Source organism: Chelonia mydas, chromosome 6 (genome assembly GCF_015237465.2).
Source record: "Chelonia mydas isolate rCheMyd1 chromosome 6, rCheMyd1.pri.v2, whole genome shotgun sequence".
NCBI classification, from domain to species: domain Eukaryota; kingdom Metazoa; phylum Chordata; order Testudines; family Cheloniidae; genus Chelonia; species Chelonia mydas.
This window is the reverse complement of record NC_051246.2, coordinates 115946036-115963742: the sequence shown is the minus strand read 5'-3', so window position 1 is coordinate 115963742 and position 17707 is coordinate 115946036. Positions and strand designations below refer to the sequence as shown.

The window sequence follows — 17707 nt, the reverse complement described above, 5'->3', positions numbered from 1 at the left end:
TGTTGCATTTATAGCACCTATTCCACTGCTAATGCCATATCCAGATGAGACCCCCCCCCCTCTCAGGGTAACCCAATCGTTTTCTCTTTCTTTCCCAATTATTCCTTTGCCTTTCTCATGTCAGCATGTCCTCTATAGATTTCATGGGAACCCCAGTGTTTAGCCCTTCTTTGCTGAGATCTTTTGATTTAGGGAAAGGACTGAAGAAGGATTAATTCGGAATCACTTCCACTTCTGGTTATAGTCTTTGTCATATGAGCTGATTGTAGCCGTACCACTGTCAACAGCTTTACTTGCGCAAGAAGCAAAATGTTTAACTCTTTGTAAAGCCTGCGAAGGACAGGAGAGCTCAATCCCAACATTTGATGCTTACCTTATTCCTGCTCCTCTAGCTACAGCTTCAATGGTTTAGAAAAACAAAAAAGGGGTGGATTTTATTTATCAATTATTTTATTCATTGCATTTCCATAATAGGCTATTCAGACGAAGCTGTAAAATTCCATGGGAATTTGTTACATAAAATACGGTAGTTAATTTACCGTACAAGATGTACCAGTGAGAAAACACAGATACATGGCGATGCAGATGTACAGAGCCCTCCCCTCCAATCACCATACAGCATGGGTTCAGTTCCCCAGCAACTGTTCAGTTCAGCTGAGCTCAGAACTTAGTCAGGGTTTTTGTTTTGGTTGTATAGGTAACACTAGAACTATATCTGTACGTAACAGTGAAATATGGTCAGAGGGCTAATGACAGGTAGTGTTAAGAAGAACACACCAAGTATCAGTAAGGAGGTGGATAGGGGTACGTGCACAGCTGGTAGGTCTGGAAGGCGGTACGCAATAAGAAAAATTTGGCAACCTCTGAACTAGAGCACATCTTTCAGAAGAACATTTAGTGTTGATTGAAGAATCATGGTAAAGCCACCAACATTCAAAATGTGTGTTTATTTAATTTGATTAACTCATTAAATAATTATTTTTGTTTTGTTGAATACATCCATACTCTGGCTCCAGGTGGTTGCACCATGTTAAACATATTTTCAGAAGAAAAGCATCTCTCTCTCCTAGCTATGTACTGTTCTACTTTGATATATGATCAGGGAATACCAGTGACAAAGTCCCTGGAACTGTTGATTCGATAGAAAAAGCCTGTTGGTCAAAAACAGAGCTGGTTGGGGAAAAAGGCGGGAAAACATTTTATGAATTTTTAAAAGAATTCTTACCCTTTTCTTGAAGAATCAAAACATTTCAAACACCCGTGTAGTTGGACAAAAGAACAGAAAAAAATGAGAGTTTTATTTAAAAAATGCCTTGGTTTTCCCCCTCAGATTTCATCAAAATTTCAAAAATATTCACCAGCTCTAGTCAGGAACTTGTCGTAAGAAAAGAGCTGAGGCAGTCAAATGCTATATTGATTAATGACATTGTGCAAAATAGAGAAATCCTTTGTCTTGCACCACTCTTATTTCAGTGGTTTGAACACTGCTGTTTAGGTCACTCTGGGCAGGGACATTTGTAGGGAGCCATCCCATTCTGGTCTGTTTCCTGCAAGAGGATGTTCTTTTTCCTGTGATGCCCTCAGTTCCTCATCAATTTTCTCTTCCCAAGTGCAAGTCTGCTTACATCTTCAGCTTGCCAGGATAGCTTTCAGGTGGGGATTCCAGGCAGCGAATCCTGAACCCAAGTTGCCTGAAGAATTAAGACAGATGGGACAAGTAGGGGAAACAGGAAAAAAATACTATGGAATAAATGATGCCATTTAGTCACAGCCCTTTACTGAGGGCAGTACAGGATCACATCACCACTGGGGGAGCTCCCTATGCTCCCAGGTGAGTATGGGGATTACATTTGGTACCATCTGGTGGTGTTCATGGCCTGCTCTACATTCAGGTGTGGAGAGTCACCACACCATAGCCCCACTTCCTCCTCTCCCTTTCCTGCCCCTTCTGGGGCAATGTGCACCCCATGGGTGCACTGAGAAAGCAGCCCTGGCACTTCCATGAGCAATGGGACTTTGATTTCTTCCCTAATCCCTGTCAGGAGCTTTCAAGGCATTGGGAAGTTTCTTTAAATCAAGAGCTGATCCTCTCGGGCCACTGGGCATCTACATAAGAGCCTGGAACAACTGGGCCATAGGCTGGGGGTTCGTTACTGAGCAGGAGCTTTAATCATAAACCAGAATAGTTTGTTGCCATGGTTGCAATGTCAGTTGATCCAGTTGTCCTCCTTTTTCTGGTTCACTCTGATCTGGTCTTTCTGGTTTCCTGAGGGTCTGTCCTGGTGCTCTAATGTCCAAGAATTCAGGAGAATCAGAGAGCTAGAGTAAAAGAGAGAATCAAGACAGGACAAAGAGAGAGACTGTCCTATGTGAGATCATTTTTTCCTCTCTTCTCTTTCAGGATATTTCTGGATCATTCCAGAAATGTTCACACTTCGTTGTTTCATTTCTAGCTAGCTGCTTTGTATACTCTGTGTTTACATTGCTTAATAATCTGAATATTTGGGTTTTGGTTTTTTACTCATTAGTAAGGATAACACAACCAGCACCAAACATATATTTTGGGTTTAGTTTATGCCAGAAAAGGACTTTTGACTGTCTTATGATACAGGTATGCAGTATAGTCATAACCATGTTGGTCCCAGGAAATGAGAGACAAGGTGGGTGAAGGAACATCTTTTGTTGGACCAACTTCTGTGTAGTTTGAACGCTTGTCTCTCTCACCAACAGAAGTTTGTCCAATAAAATATATCATCTTGTCTCTTTATGATACAGGTGTCTGTTTTTATTGATTTTAATTAAGCTTTTAATGCTTAAAGTTGTGTACTGTGGACATCTTGATGTTAGTTTATCTTTCCCAGAGATCTGAATATCTGTGGCTTTATCTGACTGGCAGAGCAGTGAGTGATTAGGTGAGATTATAGAGATTTTAGTCTCATTTGAGAGACATATATAAAGGAGAGGACATGCAGGAAGATTTGGGACCAGATTCTGATCTCAGTGACACCACTGTCATTGAATTATATACCTATTAATTACACTGGAATTACTCTGAGTTTACCAGCATCAGAATCAGGCCCTTGATCTCCAACAATAAGACTTCTTGAGGGAGACAGCATTGAAACCTAACTTGCTATACACAAACACTCATGGTTTGTGAGATTATATGCCTACATGCCATCTGGTTGATTTTATACAAGAAAGGCTGATATGGAGACATTAGTATTGTAGCAATAAGTACATGTGTTGTATAGTGGTTATTAGTACTAAAATCAATAAGTTTTTTTAATGTAACATGCACAGTAAACTAGGACCGTTCTTGTTCATGGGTAAAATTTTCAAAAGCACCTAAGTGACTTCCTAAGTCCAATTTTCAAAACTGCCTGATGCATTTGGTGTCCTAAATCCCATTGACTTTCAATTAGGGCTTGTCTACATTGCCCACTGGATTGATGGGCAGCAATCGATCCAGCGGGGGTCAATTTATCACGTCTAGTCTAGATGCAATAAATCGACCGCTGAGCGCTCTCCAGTCAACTTTGGTACAGTTTACCTGAAGCCTGAGAATTGTACTCTTGTTAGTCAGTAGCCTTAAAAGTTGTACATGCATTCAATATAGAGACTAATTTCTATTTCCTCAAAGCAGCCTGCAGAATCGCTTCTGGTTTTTCCTTCCTATCTATCTGTGACAGAAGTGGAGTTGCTTTGTAATAGTTCATGAAGACTGTATGTTGACCCAGTATTTGGGATCTTTAGTGTATAGATATATTGATCTAGTTTAATAGAGGGCTGTAAGGAAAAACAAGCAGGAAAAGAATGGCTCAAGATAAGCCACTCCTCAGCAAACACTGAGGGTTGTTAAGGCATAATGGCAGAACCACTGGCTCTGAGGACTGTGATCAATCTTCTGCTGAGCCTACCAGATTAGTTTTGTCTAGAAGGACCAAAGCCAAGGGACACAGAAGAACAAAGGGACTAGAGCATTTTTAAAAGGGGTTCGCTCTCAAGAGAGGGGGAAGTTGTTCAAGGGCAGCTGGTTGAAATAGAGGCATCCGCTGAGACATCTGAAGAAGCTAGGCCTACCTAGATTACCATCAGGGGCTGGTAAGCCTTTAGGTATGATAGACAAGTGTAGACTGTTTTCTAAAATCCTTTTTTCTGTAAATTCTTTGGTCCTACTGTTAAAATGAACAATACACTGGTTGTCTAATCACTGTACACCTCTGGTCCCAGACTCCCAAAGGAAAGAATCTCAGACCTGCTGGCTAAGCACAGTTGATGCATAGGGCACTACAGTCCAGGGCTGGTCTAAGACATTGGAGAATTGTGAAATTCCACTCCAGACAGATAAAGGCATGAGGCCTGATGACTGAGGGTATGCAGAGAGACCAGGAAAGGGACAGAAATGTAGCTAGCCCTGTAAGCGTGACACTGTCTATCTATCTAGGTTTTCAGAGTTTTCTCATCTTTTCCGTCAAAATGTCCAAATGTCCACAATTCTGAAAAGAATGAATCAAACATTCACATACTTCACATGACATTATGTGTACTTAGAAATTGAATGTGGTATATTTTGTTATCTCTCTGACCATGTTGTTTCCATTTTTTTGCAAATATCTAACAGGTTATTTTATTATAATTTCTATTTATTTAGTTAGTTACAGAAAAAGATAATTGGAGAAACTTCCCATTGGGTCTAGTGTAAATCCAGGGGCATCAGTGAAGTTACACACATCTGACACCTGATCAGCCCATGGGGGGTTTGGTATTATAATGAAATTTACATATAGAATGTTCGTCATTCTTTTACATCTTCTAGTCTTCCCATGAAACCTAAGTGAAGACCACAAATCTGTAAGAGTGAGCCATGAAAGTGCTATTGGAGGTGGGGCAGAGAAGGGGAGAGGAAAGATCAGATCATGTAACAAATCTCACTGGCATGTCAATGCAGAAGCCAAGAACTTTCATCATTGCCTCTGCATGCTGCAAAGAGTTTCTCTTAACATTTTCTTGACAGATGTCTCAAAATTAAAGAGACATTTTAAAAGCTTTATCTAGAATCCAACCCTAAATTAGAGCAGCTTGACAGAGTAAACTCAGAATAGGCCACTTCTATAGAATTCACAAAAAGAAAAGGCATACTTGCGGCACCTTAGAGACTAACAAATTTATTTGAGCATAAGCTTTCGTGAGCTACCGCTCACTTCACGAAAGCTTATGCTCAAATAAATTGTTTAGTCTCTAAGGTGCCACTAGTACTCCTTTTCTTTTTGCGAATACAGACTAACACGGCTGCTACTCTGAAACCGTCTGTAGAATTGGAATCATTAAGGGAATTAGTTGTGACCAATTTGGAGTAATCATGACTCAGTAGGGAAGTTATTGATTACATAAACCTGTGCTGCTCAATCACCTGAAGTCTCCTTTTCTTAATGCTCCTATGCGTTAGCGGTAATATAAAATGGTTTAGTACCAATAGAACAATGCAATATAGACTGAGATTCTACTATAGCATAGTCCTGCCTGAAGCCAGAGTTACAAATACTTTGGGAATGGAGGTTGTTCGTAACTCTGAGATGTTTGTAACTGAACAAAACGCTGTGGTTTTCTTTCAAAATTTACAACTGAACATTGGCTTAATACAGCTTTGAAACTTTACTATGCTGAAGAAAAATGTTGCTTTTAACCGTCTTAACTTAAAGGAAACAAGCACAGAAACAGTTTCCCTACCTTGTCAAATCTTTTTTTTAAACTTTCCCTTTATTTTTTAATAGTTTACGTTTAACACAGCACCGTACTGTATTTGCTTTTTTTAGTCTCTGCTGCTGCCTGATTGTGTACTTCCAGTTCCAAATGAGGTGGTGGTTGACTAGTCAATTCGTAACTCTGAGGTTCTACTGTATCTATTAAACCAGTGCAATAAACTAGTTGAAGTAGTGGGATTATCTGTGTAGCACTGATGGCCATCTGTTCAACTCTGATATCAAGTTAGAAACAAGATACTAATTGATGTAAATATATATATATATATATATATATATATATATCCCCAAATATCCTTAATACAGAACATGCTCATTCCCTCCAAGTTCATTTGTGTTTTGGAGAAGCAGCCTGCTTCTGTCAACAGAGCTGTCAATCTCTTTTCCTGTGTTCAGTAGGAAATCTACCCCTGCAACAAAATATTTAGTAAATGTTCTTGGAATAGACTGTTAAAATGGGAAAGCATGCACACTGCTGCTTTTACAAATGCCATCAGGTCCCTGCTAGAATACTGTGAATATATGTGTGTGTATTATGATCTGGGTTAATCCTTGTTATGGGTTGACTTAAAACCATATTGAAACTGATGTGTGAACACGCCCTTCATTTAAGATAGTTGTAAGAGTTAAAGGGCCATACCTAAAACAAGACCTAACAGAGTCCCCAGAAACCAGCATTATGTGAGCAGAGGGTTCAACTCTGTGTGTGTGTGTGTGTGTATGTGTGTCAGAGAGAGAGAGAGAGAGAGAAGCAGCAACCTGTAAGCACATTGTGATCCTGGAAAAAGCTAGAGAAAGAGCTTTTGGGTCTGGCGTTGGCGAAAGAGACTTGGGGCTGTAAGGTAAGAAATGACTTCTTTTGCTTTTGGTTCCTCCGGCACTAAGAGAAGCAGGAATTTTGTACATTCCTTGTTAATAAACAAGACAGCATCAAAGAACATACTAGTCTCCATCCGTTTTTACTCCCACCAGGGAGTAAAACATCCCCAGGGCCTTGAAATTTGACTAGCCAGTCAGGTCAAAAATAGGCAACATATAATGGTTGGCTCCAAAGAGTCAAATGTCTGAATCCAGCTGATCCATCTTTGACTTCTGTCAGTTTGCGGTTCTTAGTTTTGCAGCCTCATGTGAGAAATCTTTGTCACATGCTAACACCCTCCTGACTGGCTAGTCAGAAAGGCTGCACCAGAGGTTACATTTTCATATTCCAGACAGCGAGTGCCAAGGATTGAAATGCCAAGCTCAGCCTGCGATACCAACGAGTAACCATATTATCGGATTCACCCACCCATAAGAAAAGGCTAGGTGCATGGTATCCAGACAAAGGGATATTTCTGTGGGAATTGGGCTGGGCTCGGCTCATGACACAGTACAAATGCTCTTCCTCGGGTATTGGGCATGGAGAGGAAAGAAACTAGCTAGTTATTAAAGAGCCCTTGTTCAATTTCTCATCTTCCAGAGTTCACTCCTGTTATTTCGGCTAACTTCACCAAAACTCTGTTGCCCAGATCTTCAAAGGCATTGGGTGCCTAACTCTTATCGAGTTCACTAGGAGTTAGGCAACTAAATACGGATTCAAATCTGGCTCACTTGGTAAACTGGGTGCAAGCAAACTATCTGTGTTTTAGCACAGCTAAATGTAAATGTGTACATATGGGAACAAAGAATGTAGCCACACTTACAGGATGGGGGACTCTATCCTGGGAAGCAGTGACTCTGAAAAAGATTTGGGGGTGGTAGTGTAGAATCAGAGGAACATGAGCTCCCACTGTGACACTGTGGCCAAAAAAGCTAATGCAATCCTGGTCTGCATAAACAGGGGAATCTCAGGTAGGAGTAAAGAGGTTATTTTACCTCTGTATTTGGCACTGGCTCAACTGCTGCTGGACTCCTGTGTCCAGTTCTGGCATCCACAATTCAAAAAGGATGTTGATAAATTGCAGAGGGTTCAGAGAAGAGCCATGAGAATGATTAAAGGGTTAGAAAACTTGCCTTATAGTAATAGACTCAAGAATCTCCAGCTACTTAGCTTAAGAAAGACTAAGTCAGGGGTGACTTGATTATAGTCTACAAGTACCTACCTGGGGAACAAATATTTAATAATGGGCTTTTCAGTCCAGCAGAGGAAAGGTATAATAGGATCCAGTGGCTGGAAGTTGAAGCTAGACAAATTCAGACAGGAAATAAGGTATACATTTTTAACATTTTTAACATTTTTAGTGAGAGTAATTAATAACTGAAACAATTTACGAAGGGTCATGGAGGATTCTCCATCACTGAAAATTTTTAAATCAAGATTGGATATTTTTCCTCTAGGAATTATTCTGGGGAAGTTCTCTGGCCTGTGTTATACAGGAGGTCAGACTAGATGATCCCAATGGTTCCTTCTGGCCCTGGATTCTATGAATACCTTCGAAGATTTTGGGCCCATGCTCTTTCTCCCCGATGCCTGAGACCATCTTCATGCTGCCTCTGTACCATAGGCCTCACATAAAAACACATTACTTTAGGGAGGCTTATAAATCATAGCAATATACCGTATGTAATAGACAGGTGTGACTGACAGGTGCACTGCTTGCCCAAGCATCCACGTAGGCTCACCCTTGGTCCTCCCCTCCCTTAAACTCTTCCTGCATTTGCTACCTGCACCTTCTGTATTGGTCTTGGCTTCGATGGCAAATTTGTTAGGACAGAGACTCTGGGTCCATAAATACCTTTAACAACCTGGTGCTCTGCCTTTATTTGATCTATAAAGTGCCACTTGCGGTGTTATATAAACAACATAATTGGTTTTATCCTGTTCACATTTCCGTATTTGGGACCGGATTTTTATAAAATAAAATAAAAGCACAAAATAAAGCACAATTATACAGCTGATTTTCATGAGCAAGTACCTGTTTGCCACATGGAGATGCAAGAAATGTGTGTGCAGATTAGGCACACCTCTGTTTTATAAACTCAGGTCCAAAGAATATTTAATGTAGAGAATTCCTCATGTTTAAACATCTTTAAAGCTCTAAAAATGCCAAACTGTACAACATCTGCCCTGATGTGAAATGAAGCAACCCTGCAAACACAGCATTTCCCCCTCGCTAGCATATTTTTCACCTATTCCAGTTCTGCTCTGGCGTGTTGGCAAAGTAGCTGGACACATTGTGGGACACTCCCAACTCTGTCTTTGTTTCCAGTTTGCATTTTGCAGTATCCCCATGGCCTGTACATGTTTTAGAGAATGCAAAAATTAGTACAAATCTTTGGAGGAAACAATGATGCATTGCATTTCTTTTGCCCTGATTTCTGGAAGCGTAATAGTTGCTGTCATGTTATCGAAGACTTCTCTTGGGGAGAGGGGAATTAGAGAACAGGAGGAGTGGGGAGGAACTGTGAACTTGAGCAAAGCAGTTTTTGCCAAGGCTAAACAACTTTCCTCATGTATTAGTATCCGGACACATTGCCAAGACAGCAGTAAGAATATAATGGCACTCCTTAGCTTTAAGTCACAGTACCACATAAGTGGGGTAAGCAAATGATGCAGCCAGATCTGTTCATTTCAGTGCTCAATTTTTAAGAGTAATAAGCTGTTGACAATAAAAGAAAATCAAAAGAATTGTGTGTTTGAACTGAGCTCGTGTGAGAAGCTATATCTAGTACAAATGTATTGTTAATGACGCAGTTATGCCTGGGAACGGATCGTAGGAAAAGAGATGTTTGATTGCTTTCTCTCTCCTAACCAATGTGTTTTCAGTCACAAGGAAGTTGTGCTGTCTCTCCACCCTGTATACATACAAGTGCTTGCAGTCGTAGGCTCACAGTGGTACAAAGACAGAGCATGTATTGAAACCCACACACCACTTTCCTTCTACACCCCAGTGTGAGTTCCTAGCAAGGAACAAGCACAGAGTTCAGTCCTGCCCTAAATGAAGCATTACAGCTGTTGCTTCAGTACAGCGGGTATTGAATTTCACAGGCTGTGTAATCTGCGACTGCACTCTTTGGCTTGGGGTATGGCAACAAGCCTCACCGGGGCTCAGCCACTCCCTTTCTGACTGTAGAGAAACGCCCCAGTCTACATAGAAGGAAAATTGTTTTGCTGGATTTCTGCACTGCCCTTATTCCAAATGCAATAGAGAGACAGGGAGAAAGAGCGAGAGCTTGGGGGAAGGCTCTGGATTGGTGTTCTGGGCTATTTCAACTTCAGGGCAACTTTTGAGAACTTCAGTTATTTTTGGTAAGTTTGTTTAAACATCCCTCTCTCTTTCGATGATGCAGTTTGCTCAAGTTTGCAATAAATGAAGGGGATCTTAAATTAGAATTGTAGCTGTGTGTGTGTGCTTTGATATAATGAGGGTCATAAAGTTGCCATGCTACCAGCTATGCACTTGATCAGTGAAACATACACAGACATGCACGTTACCGACCCTCAGAAATCTGCTGATGCTGAGGGAGGAAAATAGCTGAGACTTAAAATAAGGTGCACCCAAATATAACACATGAGGCTGCATGGAGAGTTAAATGCTTCCACATCTGATTTGTCTTGTTCTTGCATTTGGAGAAGCCGTGCTACAAATTAGCAAGCAAGTTCACAGCACGATTGAGAATGTTCTGATCTGATTTCTTGATACAGGTGACTTTGCACTCATGCATATAGATATCAAAAGCTTTCAGGGCATGATCAGTTTTGAGTCCTGCACACATCTTAAGATTCAACAACTTGTCTATTTCAGTCACATTTCTTTCCCTCCTCCCCACTCTATATACTTTACAGTGAAACCCCTCATAGTGAACTAGGACATAGTGAAACTGTTTATACTGAGTTAAAATCCTACTCCCATATTGTTTCAGTGCACCACAATTTGCAATTTGCTTGCAAGTGAAGTTGTCTTATCATGAAGATGATTCTTCTATGTGTGGTTTCCACTGTATACATACAGTTGAATTTTACAGTAGATAATATGCTCCCACAAGAGGGATACTGTTATATGTGCACTATGTATAATAAATACCATATGCATAGAATCATAATATATGTGCATGGCACTAAGCACCCTATATATTGGTAGTATATGAGGCTAAAATCAACCTCAAAGCTTTTAAAGACAGAGATGCACAACCTTGCTGGTGCAAATGGGATCTCATATATCTTTCCTATGGGAGATTGCTCCAGCAAAACCTGCAAATAAAACCTGCCTAAGAGCTGTCTGTCTACCTATCTAGGTTCTTATATAGTCCCATCAACACAGTTACTGTGCACCTTAAAGATCTTTGATCAGATTAACATAATGCTAAATTCAATGCCAAGGGATTTGAAGTGGGGCAGCATTGCATCTGTGGCTACTGGTAGAAAGATCTGGCAGTTTTAAAATCTTTGATAGAAAAGAGAAAATATTTAAATTAGAAAACACCAGACGGATGGGCCTGTACCACAGAAGTAACAGTTCTTCTCTATGATTTGTGAAACAAGACACTCTGAAGATTTAATTCTACTCCATATAATTATCATGATTGGTGTCATGGTAACTGTAATTATTGTTTTTCTTGTACAGATTGTTATACTAAAGAATAACCGTATATAAATTATTCACAGTCTTAAAGAGAGTTTTCTCCCAAAACTTTATGCTAGCATACTCCTTGTATATACAGGGTTTTAGGAATTTAATCTGCACCACAAAAGTGCATCATGCTTGAGGACTTTTTATTGGGCTGCTGATCTTTTCTTCTTTTTAAACTGACAGGTGGGATTGAAACATTTATTTCAATAACCTTAAAAGTTAAACTATAGAACAGCACTAGTCCTGCTACAGTGTTCATAAATTCTATGCTGGCTTTAGCTTCTCTGTTGGATAGTGTAGAGTTTTAGCTGAAATAGCATAAACAAACTTTCTTTGCTCTCGTCATTTTACTATTTTTGGTGTGGCACTCTCGTAAAGGACACTCAACTACTAGATTTGTGTAAATCTTATTAAAGTCAGTTTGACTGTATACTCTGCACTTAAAAGTAATTCACTGAAGATGGCTAAATTCCAGTCTACTGTACAGCTGTGTTTAGTATGAAAGATGGCAAGGTCTTTCAATCAGAAGGGGTGTCTGTAAGGTTTGCTAGTAATAATTCTCCAGGTTTGGAGACAGTGAATATTTTAGGTTTTTAATCATCTTGGGAGATCAACCTGAATTCCCCCAAATGAGGTCAACATGCCTTTATTCACTTTTGGCTGAACATGGAGCTCAATACTCAATACTGGAGCAATGAAATCCAGCTGTCTGTCTATAATGTAGAGTCAAAAAGAAAAGGAGTACTTGTGGCACCGTAGAGACTAACATTTATTTGAGCATAAGCTTTCGTGAGCTACAGCTCACTTCATCGGATGCATGCAGTGGAAAATACAGTGTGGAGATTTATAAACACAGAGAACATGAAACAATGGGTGTTACCTGATCACTCTTGTTACAGTGTGTATGGTAAGGTGAGCTATTACTAGCCGGAGAGCAGGGGTGGAGGGGGGAACGTTTTGTAGTGAGAATCAAGGTGGGCCATTTCTAGCAGTTGACAAGAACATGTGAGGAACAGTGGGGGCGGGGGGGACACACACAAACATGGGGAAATAGTTTTACTTTGTGTAATGACACATCCACTCCCAGTCTTTATTTAAGCCTAAGTTAATTGTATCCAGTTTGCAAATTAATTCCAATTCAGCAGTCTCTCGCTGGAGTCTGTTTTTGAAGTTTTTTTGTTGAAGAATTGCCACTTTTAGGTCTTCAAAAACAGACTCCAATGAGAGACTGCTGAATTGGAATTAATTGCAAACTGGATACAATTAACTTAGGCTTGAATAGAGACTGGGAGTGGATGGGTCATTACACAAAGTAAAACTATTTCCCCGTGTTTATTTCCCCCTCCCCCCCCCCCGCCCCCACTGTTCCTCAGACGTTCTTGTCAACTGCTGGAAATGGCCCACATTGATTATCACTACAAAAGGTTCCCCCCCACTCCCACTCTCCTGCTGGTAATAGCTCACCTTACCTGATCACTCTTGTTACAGTGTGTATGGTAACACCCATTGTTTCATGTTCTCTGTGTATATAAGTCTCCCCACTGTATTTTCCACTGCATGCATCCGATGAAGTGAGCTGTAGCTCACGAAAGCTTATGCTCAAATAAATTTGCTAGTCTCTAAGGTGCCACAAGTCCTCCTTTTCTTTTTGTGGATATAGATTAACACGGCTGCTACTCTGAAATATAGAGTCAGTGCTTCACTCTGTAAGAGGTGCCATTGTTTATAAAGGCACGATATTACTCAATGTAAATAAGGTTGGCAGAACCTGGCCTTTAATTATTTATTCCAAGAAGTATTCTGCTCTTCACAAAGCAATAAGAATTTCTACTTCTTGGTTTGAGTCTTTAAAGAATCACCAAAGCTCTTGTTCTTGAATGTATTGACTTTGAAAAAAGGGTCTCTGTTGTACTGTAGAACCAAAAAAAAACCCACTAGGGAGTTAAAATAATAACCCATCCGGGAAGAAAGGGGGGCATTTTAAAGGTTGGAAAGTAATCTACAGTGTATCATATATAGGTATATTTCTGTGTGCTATAAAATCAGTCCATGATATATATCCAGCAAAACGCGCTTTGGAAAAGTCAGAGCTGTCACCCTCAGGAAGACCAACCTAGCATGCTGCTGTGGGGTCTAAGGCTGTGGGTTCAGCCTTACAGTACTGGGTCATTTAAAGAATGGCTCCATAATGCTGCAACCTTCCACCAAGAAATCCTCTAGCCAGAAGCATGGATAGCTCTGCCTGAAGGTGGGGACCCGACATTCCCTACAAGCAGGGGTAGCCCCATAGCTCAGGCAGGACCAACCTATGCCGAAGGCAGGAAAACTGGAGCTCCCATGCTTTGCTTCCTCTCTGGGTCCTAGTGCCAGCTCCCCTTCCCTGTCCAGGCCACCCAACAACAGCGGCCCATCCCCCTCCCTGTAGCTCCTAATGCCTGCAACACTTCCTCTCCCTCCAGAAAAGGCCCTAGTACTGAGGGTCTAGCTAGCATCTAGCTCCCTCTGCCTGCTCTGAGGCTAGGTCAGATGGAGATTAGGGTACTCAGCCTGGAGGCCCAGCAGGTTGGAAGAGATCAGGAGGATGCTTCAGCTCCATCTTTGGGACAAGTGAGGAGAGGGATCCCTCCTGTGAACGGCAGCAGTGCCTGGCCCCTGCACAGGAAGAGTGGAGGTGTGAGAGGGGAGGACACCTAAGGCCACTCAATAGCCAGGTACACTTTATCCTCCAGATATTGTAAGGCGGGGCTTTACTACCGCGAGTGGTGGAAACAAAGGACAAGGGAAAGGACGGGGCCCTCCATGTGCTAAATTCTTCTTAATGACCTTCCTATTTCAAAAAAGGGGTCTGGCTCCATTGGAGCTGGGAGGGGCAGGACCAAGCTCACCTGGACGTACCTGAACTAGCTGTGCTCAAGCTAGCACCTAAAAATAGCGTGTCTGTGGCGGCATGGGGCTGCTCAGGCCAGCTAGCCAAGTACATACCCCATGGGTCAGGTGGGCTTGTATTGCGGGGGGGGGGTGGGGGGTGGGGGAGGGACTAGCCCACGCAGCTGCTGGGGCTGCACTATTTTTCTGTGCTAGCTTGAGCACAGCTAGCATGGGTCTGCCTACGCGAGCTGGGGATCACCCCTCCCAGCTCAAATGTAGCTGTACCCACCGAAGGCTGTAGGTGGGCAAATAAAGTCACTGAAGGACAGTGCCTTCTTTCAGAGTAGCAGCCGTGTTAGTCTGTATTCTCAAAAAGAAAAGGAGTACTTGTGGCACCTTAGAGACTAATGCTCAAATAAATTGGTTAATCTCTAAGGTGCCACAAGAAGGGAAGTCAAGGGAATCGACACTTTATTGTCAGAGGGCAAGCAGTGACTAAAGGGTCATTCACAATCTGATCCACAGTGGTGGGCCAAAGAGGGAGATTTCCAACACACCTCTGAACAACATATTAACCCACAGAGACCTTCCTACCAAGACTACAAAAAGAAGGATTCCGGGTGGACTCCTCCTGAAGGTCGAAACAGACCGGACTTCTAAATAGAGTGCTTCCACCGACGTGCACGGGCTGAAATTGTGGAAAAGCAGCATCGCTTGCCCCATAACCTCAGCCGTGCAGAACACAACGCCATCCACAGCCTCAGAAACAACTCTGACATCATAATCAAAAAGGCTGACAAAGGAGGTGCTGTCGTCATCATGAATAGGTCGGAATATGAACAAGAGGCTGCTCGGCAGCTCTCCAACACCACTTTCTACAAGCCATTACCTTCTGATCCCACTGAGGGTTACCAAAAGAAACTACAGCATTTGCTCAAGAAACTCCCTGAAAAAGCACAAAAACAAATCCGCACAGACACACCCCTGGAACCCCGACCTGGGGCATTCTATCTGCTACCCAAGATCCATAAACCTGGAAATCCTGGATGCCCCATCATCTCAGGCATTGGCACCCTAACAGCAGGATTGTCTAGCTATGTAGACTCCCTCCTCAGGCCCTACGCTACCAGCACTCCCAGCTATCTTTGAGACACCACTGACTTCCTGAGGAAACTACAATCCATCAGTGATCTTCCTGAAAACACCATCCTGGCCACTATGGATGTAGAAGCCCTCTACACCAACATTCCACACAAAGATGGACTACAAGCCATCAGGAACAATATCCCCGATAATGTCACGGCAAACCTGGTGGCTGAACTTTGTGACTTTGTTCTCACCCATAACTATTTCACATTTGGGGACAATGTATACCTTCAAACCAGCGGCACTGCTATGGGTACCCGCATGGCCACACAGTATGCCAACATTTTTATGGCTGACTTAGAACAACGCTTCCTCAGCTCTCGTCCCCTAATGCCCCTACTCTACTTGCGCTACATTGATGACATCTTCATCATCGGGACCCATGGAAAAGAAGCTCTTGAGGAATTCCACCATGATTTCAACAATTTCCATCCCATCATCAACCTCAGCCTGGACCAGTCCACACAATAGATCCACTTCCTGGACACTACAGTACTAATAAGCGATGGTCACATAACCACCACCCTATACCGGAAACCTACTGACCGCTATGCCTACCTACATGCCTCCAGCTTTCATCCAGACCACACCACACAATCCATTGTCTACAGCCAAGCTCTACGATACATCCGTATTTGCTCCAATCCCTCAGACAGAGACAAACACCTACAAGATCTCTATCAAGCATTCTTACAACTACAATACCCACCTGCTGAAGTGAAGAAACAGATGGACAGAGCCAGAAGAGTACCCAGAAGTTACCTACTATAGGACAGGCCGAACAAAGAAAATAACAGAACGCCACTAGCCATCACCTTCAGCCCCCAACTAAAACCTCTCCAACGCATCATCAAGGATCTACAGCCTATCCTGAAGGTCGACCCATCCCTCTCACAGATCTTGGGAGACAGGCCAGTCGTTGCTTACAGACAGCCCCCCAACCTGAAGCAAATACTCACCAGCAACCACACACCACACAACAGAATCACTAACCCAGGAACCTATCCTTGAAACAAAGCCCGTTGCCAGCTGTGTCCACATATCTATTCAGGGGACACCATCATAGGGCCTAATCACATCAGCCACACTATCAGAGGCTCGTTCACCTGCACATCTACCAATGTGATATATGCCATCATGTGCCAGCAATGCCCCTCTGCCATGTAAATTGGTCAAACTGGACAGTCTCTACGTAAAAGAATAAATGGACACAAATCAGACGTCAAGAATTATAACATTCAAAAACCAGTCGGAGAACACTTCAGTCTCTTTGGTCACTCGATTACAGACCTAAAAGTGGCAATTCTTCAACAAAAAAACTTCAAAAACAGACTCCAATGAGAGACTGCTAAATTGGAATTAATTTGCAAACTGGATACAATTAACTTAGGCTTAAATAGAGACTGGGAGTGGATGTGTCATTACACAAAGTAAAACTATTTCCCCATGTTTATTTCCCCCCCCCCCCCCACTGTTCCTCAGACGTTCTTGTCAACTGCTGGAAATGGCCCACCTTGATTATCACTACAAGAGGTTCCCCTCCACCCCCGCTCTCCTGCTGGTAATAGCTCACCTTACCTGATCACTCTTGTTACAGTGTGTATGGTAACACCCATTGTTTCATGTTCTCTGTGTATATAAATCTCCCCACTGTATTTTCCACTGCATGCATCCAATGAAGTGAGCTGTAGCTCACAAAAGCTTATGCTCAAATAAATTTGCTAGTCTCTAAGGTGCCACAAGTCCTCCTTTTCTTTTTGCGGATACAGACTAACATGGCTGCTACTCTGAAAAATGGCTTTAATGGTTGCTGAAAATAATCCAGACTGGTTCATATGCAGAAGAAATAAAGGATGGAACTGGTGCAGGGCCTTATCTTGCTCCCCATGGCAAAACTCCCATTGACGATTAGCAGAGCAAGTTCAGGCCCACGATGACAGCGCGTGATCGCAAGCCAAACTTAAGAGAGCAGAAACACAAACACATGACATAGTAGGTGTATCAAAGGGATTGGTTTCATCTGCCAAATAAAGACTTCTCAGTCTCTGTAGAAAGTAAATCTTTTTGCCCAATTGCAAATAAAAGTAATCAGATTAATATCATTGCCAAGCCAACTGAAAAACACTCGGCATTAGAAAATGGTCCAAGGAGATAGTAAATATCCATTCTGCTGTCCACACAGCAGAATGAATATGCCCTCCACTTAACTTGGGTAGCATTAGGCTGTAACTTTTGTATACAAACAGCGTAACTGTAACAGCCATGTCATCACTGCAGCTATCTGGTTTTAAAGTACGGCTTCACCTCGCTTCTGCCTTCGTCCTTGCTCCACATGCTGAGAGCTAAGGACCCTCCTGTTGAGAGGTGAATCCTCTGAGGTGC

General features: G+C 42.2%; 1 protein-coding gene and 1 long non-coding RNA gene across 2 annotated transcripts in view; one reads left to right on the top strand and one right to left on the bottom strand.

Annotated features, from left to right (window-relative positions):
• Positions 1 to 928: 928 nt before the first annotated feature.
• On the bottom strand, positions 929 to 8466 carry LOC119566478. Its single transcript, XR_005225628.1, has 2 exons — positions 7844 to 8466; positions 929 to 2319 (listed from the first exon to the last, which is right to left on the bottom strand). It is a non-coding gene; the product is annotated as an uncharacterized LOC119566478 (long non-coding RNA).
• A 1349-nt stretch (positions 8467 to 9815) lies between these two features.
• LOC102946883 (protein AHNAK2) overlaps positions 9816 to 17707 on the top strand; it is an 80235-nt gene continuing 72343 nt past the window's right edge. The window contains 1 exon segment of the mRNA XM_043549392.1: positions 9816 to 9990. The gene's annotated coding sequence lies outside the window, so the exon portion shown is untranslated.